This window comes from Pagrus pagrus (genome assembly GCF_965226575.1).
Source record: "Pagrus pagrus genome assembly, chromosome: 12".
Lineage (NCBI taxonomy): Eukaryota > Metazoa > Chordata > Actinopteri > Spariformes > Sparidae > Pagrus > Pagrus pagrus.
This window is the reverse complement of record NC_140196.1, coordinates 31,449,837-31,458,316: the sequence shown is the minus strand read 5'-3', so window position 1 is coordinate 31,458,316 and position 8,480 is coordinate 31,449,837. Positions and strand designations below refer to the sequence as shown.

The 8,480-nt window shown below is 39.7% G+C and overlaps 1 long non-coding RNA gene across 1 annotated transcript; it reads right to left on the bottom strand.

The window, feature by feature from the left end:
- Positions 1–3,380: 3,380 nt before the first annotated feature.
- LOC311266401 lies at positions 3,381–7,513 on the bottom strand. The gene is made up of 3 exons (XR_014623705.1): positions 7,476–7,513; positions 5,921–5,946; positions 3,381–4,592 (listed from the first exon to the last, which is right to left on the bottom strand). It is a non-coding gene; the product is annotated as an uncharacterized lncRNA (long non-coding RNA).
- Positions 7,514–8,480: the final 967 nt, after the last annotated feature.

Here is an 8,480-nt window from a genome sequence, read left to right as displayed (position 1 = left end):
TTGCACATCTCATCTTATGCATACTCCTAAATGCGAGATTAATGTTACGCTTCTCTCGCATTCGTTGTCTCATCAGTTTTCTTAGTTTTTCTCTGAATTCAGGATTAAGTCTGTACTGGTTTGTTATAATAATAATAATAATAATAATAATAATAATAATTTTATTTATAGAGCACTTTCCATCAAAGTGCTGTACAGTTACAAAACATTTTAAAAAACATACAAAAACATTTAGAAACATATAAAAACATTCAGAAACATATAAAAACATTCAAAAACATATAAAAACATATTCAGCAATAAAACACATAGTATAAACAAGAATAAAAGAAATGGCAAAACACCTAGGACTCATATGTTGCAGTGTACAAGTGGGTCTTGAGCTTGGCTTTAAAGACCTCAACTGAACAAGACTGCCTGATGTCTAGAGGAAGACTGTTCCACAGAGTAGGTGCGCGGAAGGAAAAAGCCCGCTCACCGGCTGTTTACTTTTGGGACACTCAAGCAACCGCTTGCCTGGGAGCGCAGAGGCCGTGTAGGTACATAGGTACTGACCAAGTCAGACAAATATATTGGTGCAAGACCATTTAAAATTTTGTAGGTCAACAGCAGCACCTTGAAGTCGGCTCTAACCTGAACAGGGAGCCAATGAAGAGAGGCCAACACAGGGCTGATATGTTGATATCTTGACGATCCAGTCAGCATACGGGCCGCTGCATTTTGGACCAACTGCAGACCACGAAGGCTTTTTGGGCAGCCCCGACAAATGCACGTTACAGTAGTCTAACCTTGAAGTCACAAAGGCATGAATAAGAGTCTCTGCATCTTTCAGTGAGAGGACAGATCTGATTTTAGCTGAGGTATTATGTAGCCTCTTTGTTTTTCTCTGAATTCAGAATTAAGTCTGTACTGGTTCGTTATGTAGCCTCTTTGTTTTTCTCTGAATTCAGGATTCTGTCTGTACTGGTTCGTTATGTAGCCTCTTTGTTTTTCTCTGAATTCAGGATTAAGTCTGTACTGGTTCGTTATGTAGCCTCTTTGTTTTTGTCTGAATTCAGGATTCTGTCTGTACTGGTTCGTTATGTAGCCTCTTTGTTTTTCTCTGAATTCAGGATTAAGTCTGTACTGGTTCGTTATGTAGCCTCTTTGTTTTTCTCACAATTCAGGATTAAGTCTGTACTGGTTCCTTATGTAGCCTCTTTGTTTTTCTCTGAATTCAGGATTAAGTCTTTACTGGTTCGTTATGTAGCCTCTTTGTTTTTCTCTGAATTCAGGATTGTTTCTGTACTGGTTTGTTATGAAGTCTTTTTGTTTCTGTCTGAATTTAGGATTTTCTCTATATGAAGTTGTTATATTATTTCTCTTCTTTTGGCGTAATTCAGGTTTTTTTCGATAACAGTTTCTGAAATTCACTTGTTTTCTTTGCCTGAGTTCTTCATCAGAATATTGCCTGTTTGCAGATTTTTTCTTTGCTCTGAAAGTTTCGTCAGAAGCATACTTTTCCTTTTCTTTCCTCTTTTGATTCTCCTTTCTTTGAGATACCTTTCCAGAGCACAAAAGTCTCCTCTAATATTTTCCTTTTGCCTGCTTACTAAGTTTCGATAGTTTATGGGAGATGTCATGTAAGGCACTATCACTCACCATTGTATCAATTATTGGAGCAGGAGAGTTTGATTCATTTTGAGGAGCATCATGTGATGTGTCTGAATTCAAAGTGAATTGGCTCAATGGCTCTGGTTCAGTTTCCATGTCAGTGCATGCTTCATGTACAGTGTTATTGCATACATCAGTAACAACAGTGGTTAACCTTGGAGCACTCAGGCTTGCCTCCTTCTGAAGAGCATCATCCAGCACAGCAGTTGATAGAGCAGCAGTCTGAGTGGTAGGTGGGCTGTGTGTGTCTGGCATGGCTCTATTCACGTTTGTTGTGTTTACAATGTAAAACTGCACAGGCTTCAACTCGTAGGTACAGGAGGAATGTATGTCCATCATCTTGTGTTGCTTCATGAGCCTGTCAGTCATGTCATTGAGATGTGAGAATGTCAGCATGACAGCTGTACCAGCCATGACCGAACCCAGGGGTATAGGCAAACCATTGGCTGTTCTGGAGTGTGGATCAAAGAAACCGTATCTACCTGACCTGGTTCTGAATACTGCAAAACACAACGATCTCATCAGCAGCAGTGCATATTGGACCTCTGATAACAAACAGCTCAGTCCTGCCTCCAGATCCAGATAGTCATCTACAGCTCCAGGTAAAGGTTCGCCAAACGTCCCGTATCTTGAAAGTATCTTCATGTCTGCATGAAGTCTGTGCCTGCGTGTACGAACCTTATCAGGTAGCTCATCAGTAGTCAAATGGCTGTGATCAGGGACCCTTGTCCTGGCTTCTTTATATAACACATTACCTTTATCCAAAACAAGGTCAAGGTCTGCTCTGGTGATGTTTTCATTCTCATAGAGAAATGCAAGAAAGGTTAATGAGTTACACGTACACTGCTGGTTCCTGAATTTGCCATATTTGAGAGAGGCCTGGCTGCGTGATGCACAGACGTGTTGTTCAGAAGGCTGCTCTGTGAGGTTCACATAGTCTGCATTGGATGGCCCTGCTTCACTGAGATCTGCCTCTACAATGTCAGAATGTGAGATCTCACGCACATCACCCGAATAGCTTACAGCATGGGAGCTAACTTTTCCTGTGGGCTCATTACTGTGACGTCCCCTCTTTACCACGTCAGCATAAGAGACCTGTGGCGAAGGCACATCACCTGAATGGTTTACCTGGTTAGCATTTGAAGTAGCTGTTACAGTTGGGTCATTACTGTGAAGTGTCGCCTTTACAACGTCAGCATAAGAAATTCGTGGTGAGCACAATGCATCATGGTGACCTGCCTCGTTGACACTTGGAACAGGAGACGCTGCTGACGTCATGACCTCTCCACTGCTCTGGGGACCAACACATGCTTCCTGTTCAGCTGTTGTAGCACCGTGCATTTCACCTGATCTCTGCCAGCGCATGCGTACAGCTTGGGACTTCTTACTTCTCCTAGGCATTGTTGTAGATTCAAACCAATTTATTTTTTTCAGAAAACCTTCTTTTAGCCTGCAGAAATGGGCTAAACGTATGCTCAGGTAAAACTGAAGTTTATTTTGTTTGTTTAGCTGTTTATTCAATGCTTTAAAGCACTATCAAGAGATATGTACTAATGCTCAAATGTGGTATTCAAGTGAGAATAGCTGTAGGCTAGTACTATGCCTTTCAGTGACAGCAATCCAAATCTTATTCCTTAACAAACTTAATGTATAAGACTAAAGAAATGTATTCAGATTTATATTTAAATGTCAGAATCAAACAGCTTCTTCAAACAACAACAAAAAGACAACAGCAATAAAGTTTTTTATTACAACAGGTTCAAACAACAATAAAACACTTATTGATTTAAGTAATGTGAGCAGGACTAAAAGATGAAGTAGAATTAGATGTAAGTCACAGACAACTAATGCACTGCAAAATATGGTTTTACCTTTACACTTATATCCACTAATTGTAAACTCAAACTTTTGAAAAATAAAAAATCTCAGTCCAATGTTAAATTATCCAATATCTTCTGACAATTTATCAATGTTCAAATCAATTATTTCAAAACTTTACTTAATAATTAAGTTAATTAGAATTAATGTTAGCAATTCAAAGATCAAATGCTAGTAAATGCTTGTCAAATCAAGTCAAGTCAATAAGTTAGTGGTAACAGCAGAGTCAACAGTGCTTGTAATGTTTTCTCAAGGTAATATGCTGGTCAAACTCGATCACAAAGTGCAGCTCAATTGTTCTCAGCAAAGTCCAAAAACTGTGATGATCTCAAAGTGCTGATTTGATCTCAAAGTGCTGATATGATCTCAAAGTGCTGATGAATGATCTGATATGGTCTGTTCTGATATTGTCTGATCTGATATGGTCTTACAACTATCAGGACAATCGCCCGATAGGTCAGAAAGGGAGAGAGAGCGTGAGAGTGTAGGGACTCTCAGATTTGACAGATAGAAGATCTTAAAATCTCAAGCCAAAATCTCAAATCTCAAGCCAAAATCTCAAATCTCAAATCTCAAATCTGATTGGACAGAAAGGGAGAGGGAGCGTGAGAGTCTGAGAGAGCTCTCGGGGTTTCAGTCAAAGATAGAGGTCTAACAACAATCAGGGACTGAAGTCTGATTGGTACAGAAAGGGAGAGAGAGCGTGAGAGTCTGAGAGAGCTCTCAGGTTTTCAGTCAAAGATAGAGGCTTGATAACAATCAGGGACTGAAGTCTGATTGGTACAGAAAGGGAGAGAGAGCATGAGAGTCTGAGAGAGCTCTCAGGTTTTCAGTCAAAGATAGAGGCTTGATAACAACAATCAGGGACTGAAGTCTGATTGGTACAGAAAGGGAGAGAGAGCGTGAGAGTCTGAGAGAGCTCTCAGGTTTTCAGTCAAAGATAGAGGCTTGATAACAACAATCAGGGACTGAAGTCTGATTGGACAGAAAGGGAGAGAGAGCGTGAGAGTCTGAGAGAGCTCTCAGAGTTCCAGCCAACAGATAGAAAATCAGCAAGGCACCTGTAAGACAAAATGGGAAAGATCAATTAGACTGCTGTTGGAATATAAGGAAAAAAACTCAAGTAGCTTCTACCCTGAGCTAAACATGAACATGATGTAAAAACATTAGGAATGCACATAATAAATTATGCTGATAAATTATCGGCCAGCAGGGATTCCAATACATTCATTTGAAATGTGAAAACCAGTAGTCATGAATTGCATCAGTTCATTAGGGCTTGTATTGAGGTTTCTTTTCCACTACCATTTCCCAACTGTGTGTTGAAGCAGCTGCTGTAGCCAATAGGTTTAGAAAGTGTGTGCTTACGGTCAAATCACTACAGAGTGCCAACCCTGATATAGTGTATGTCAAAATCTGAGCCATGAATGACATTACTGCAGTAGCAGCCCAGCCATACAGTGCTGAGCTGTGTGTGCGTGAGAGAGACACACAACAGTTTGTCTGAGTCAGGTGAGTGTCTGTGTGCTCGTTTGTGAGTGAGTGTGACAGAGAGACAGTGCATCGATGCAAGCTACAATTGTGTTTATAAAAATGCAGTGCAAAGACGATACAAGCATTTCATAAAAACGCTGATCAAGTCTCTCTCTCTCTCTCTCTATCCATGCTATGTCAATGAATAACAATTTATAACTAAATACATTTAAAAGAATGTTTGCATTTTTCTGTACTATTTGTTTCTTTTCAAAATTACATAAACTCCCTCAACACAGAATGTTATGGATCAAACTATCATGGACTTCATACAATTACACAATTAGTAAGCTATGGTTTTGTGTCTTGTGCTGCAAAACTCTAATCAGATCAGCACGTAGCACCAGTGAAAAAAAAAAACTTTACTTACAGGCCTACTAGTTTTTTAAATTAATTTATAGATTTGAATTTACATGTTGTGTAGATTTGTCACAGTCTGTTTAAATAAAAGTTCTTGTGACATATAAAATGTGGTTTTGGTCACAACTGATAATTCAGCCCACTGTGTAGAAAATGCGGAGATATATCTAGCCTGTGTTGACAATCAGCCTGAAAATACCATGACAGGAATTTTGGTCCATAATGCTGAGCCCTAGTATACAGCTAGAGACAGCCAGAAGAAGTATGGAGACAGAAAGATATGATTTTTACTTTCTTCTCAAAAAATCTGGGGGTCACATCTCATATGTATCCAGATCAAATTGTTTTTCAGAGTGTTTAATTTATTACTGATTATATAAAGTGTGTACGTGATTCCCATCGACAAAGTTTATTTGAATGGGGACTCATCCTGAATTGTAAACCCATGAAATATCAGTTTAAAACAATCATAATGTCTCATAATGTGTGCTCTTACGCTTCAGAGTTTGCAGGAGTCACAGGCTGGCAGGAATCCAACGAAGTTCAGTTGAGTGAGGGAGAGAGAGAAATTGAGATTTTCAGTTTACTAAAGAAAACCAACCTCACAACTCATTTCAACAGTGTTTCCTCTACATTCATTTAGGAGTGGCGGACCGCCATTCCTAAATCCTAGCCGCCGCTCCTTTACATTTCGTTTTGTTTGTTTTTTTAATTGTCGCAAATACACCACCGCCGCATCATGTCTCCACCTTCACAGCAGAGTACTGCACTGTGTCGGGTGTCCCGAGTGCTGAGGTAAACTAGATAACTATCTTGCTCAGATTGTCACACTCTACAGCCAATGGTATCGTTAACAGCGTGTGCGCCTGACCAATGACAGTGTAGAGACCCACACGGGGCGGGATCTCAACACGGAGCGGTGCTAAAGTTTAGCTGCTTAGCTAGCAGGGACTCGTCACGCTGCTACGTTATCAACTGAGTTTAGTCAGCACGTGAGAACTCGTCTGACACGGAGAGTCTCCTGTTGTGTGCTACATGTGTGAAACAACAACTATAGTCTGGACTTTGTCTGCAGTGTATCTGTGTAAACGGCTTCACTCAGCGTCTCTCCCTCCCCTCTGGCACCGTGAGTTACCATGGTTACAGGACCGCCCTGAAACTTTATAATGATGATCAATAAGAAGGTTTTGGTTAGTTTGACTGTACAGAGTCATGAATGTTGCCTGATTGTAGCTCAATGCTGAAATCTTGTTTTATAACATATAGAACAAAGCCTCAGAGCTTCTTTGATTACTAACAGTATGTTAGTGATGACAGAAAGAGCTCTTCTATAAAAAAACCAGAAAAATTAATTGTTCTGGGCTTGGATGCAAACTTTTCCACTGATTCTACAGCCCCATCAAGAAATTATTATTTATTGTTTTTATTTTTATTTTTTAAATAATTTTTATTTTTACATTCAGCCTTTAAAAAGCCATTTTCAACTGGCCATTCAATTTAAACTGGGATTATGCTGGGCATAAAAGTAAAATCTGTAGTCAAGTGTCATTTGTTTACGCCGCCACGGCTCCCCGGAGAGCCTGCCCCCGCTGCTGAAAAAAATCCTAGAGGAAACACTGTTTCAATTAAGGACATTAATACTGCTCCATCTCAGCTCTCTGTACAGTGAGCTGGGTACACACTACACAGTGTATGTTGCCTGTGCTTCACCAAAATCAGTCTGTGCCATGAATGACATCACCACAAAATCAGCCCTTCGATACAGTGCTGAGCTGTGTGTGTATGTGAGAGACAGAACTGTTTGTTTTATGAGTAAGTAATTCCTATATGCAGCAATTGCTAAAGTAATTCAATTACTTTTGAGAGAAGCAACTGTTACTATTAATTAAAACTAACTTGCCCAATTTTTTTAATTTTGAGACATAAATTATAACAATAAAGAAATCACAAAATATATAAATCATGTGTGAATCCAAACAAGATTAAACAGTTTGAAATACTAAACTGTGTTACTTTCAATTTATGTAGGCTGTTGCAGCTTCCATACTTACCAGGCAAAAACGCAGGGCTCGGTCAATGTCCTCTATATCTATGAGAGGAAACACATATTAGTTTAACTACAAATCACTACTAAATACTTCTCCATCTCAGCTCTGTGTATACTTGAATTTATCATTTTGTTGATATTAACGTCACGCTGCTTCTCCATTCTGTTAGTTTGGGTTGGAGTTACGTGCACGTGCGCACACGCACACAATTTTGTGGCAAAACTGGATGTGCTTGGTGTCATATGATCTATCATGTTTTTTGCAACTTGGACAGGACATTGAGCAAGACTACAGTGTGGTTGGGCCGCCAGAAGGAGTGTGGAAGACAGACAGAGATGTTTAGTTTGTTCTCAGAAAACCAGCTGGTCTCGTCATATTTCAATTGAGGTAGAAGTTGAGAGTTTCAGTTAACTTCAGAAAACCAGCAGAGGTCGACAATATAAAAGGCCCGGTGGCCCGGACGTACTTTTAAAACAGTCAGGGCCAACAGAACGCTTTTATATTTATGATGAATACAGGCAGGAGATGTGGGTTGTGAGGTTTTTTTATGCTTGTTTATATGAGGAATTCTCCACTCTACAAGGGCCATGTGGCAGAAAGGGCTAGTGGCTTTGACCCTCATGAAAAAGCGCTTCACATCAGGTCTGCCTGAAGAGGAAGAAGTCAGAGAGTACTCAGTACTGCAGTATTAAAATAAATGTTATTAAATCAAATTGTTCTTTTTCGTTATTATGGGGATCGATGCCTGGGCCAGTGGTTACAATGGTGGGGCCAGTGATCTTCAAAAGCCACTGGCCCTTTCCCTTATTGTCTACCCCTGACCAGTGTCACAGCTCATTTGAATTGATAAGTGTTGATAGGCCATTACTCATGTAAGCAATCAGTAGTATATGCAGAGAGGAAGCTACATATCAGAGTATGATATAATTGTAGTAATAGTAATACTGTAATACAGTATATTATTATCCTACATTTTTGTCACTCAAATTAAGGTTGCTTGCGACAAAA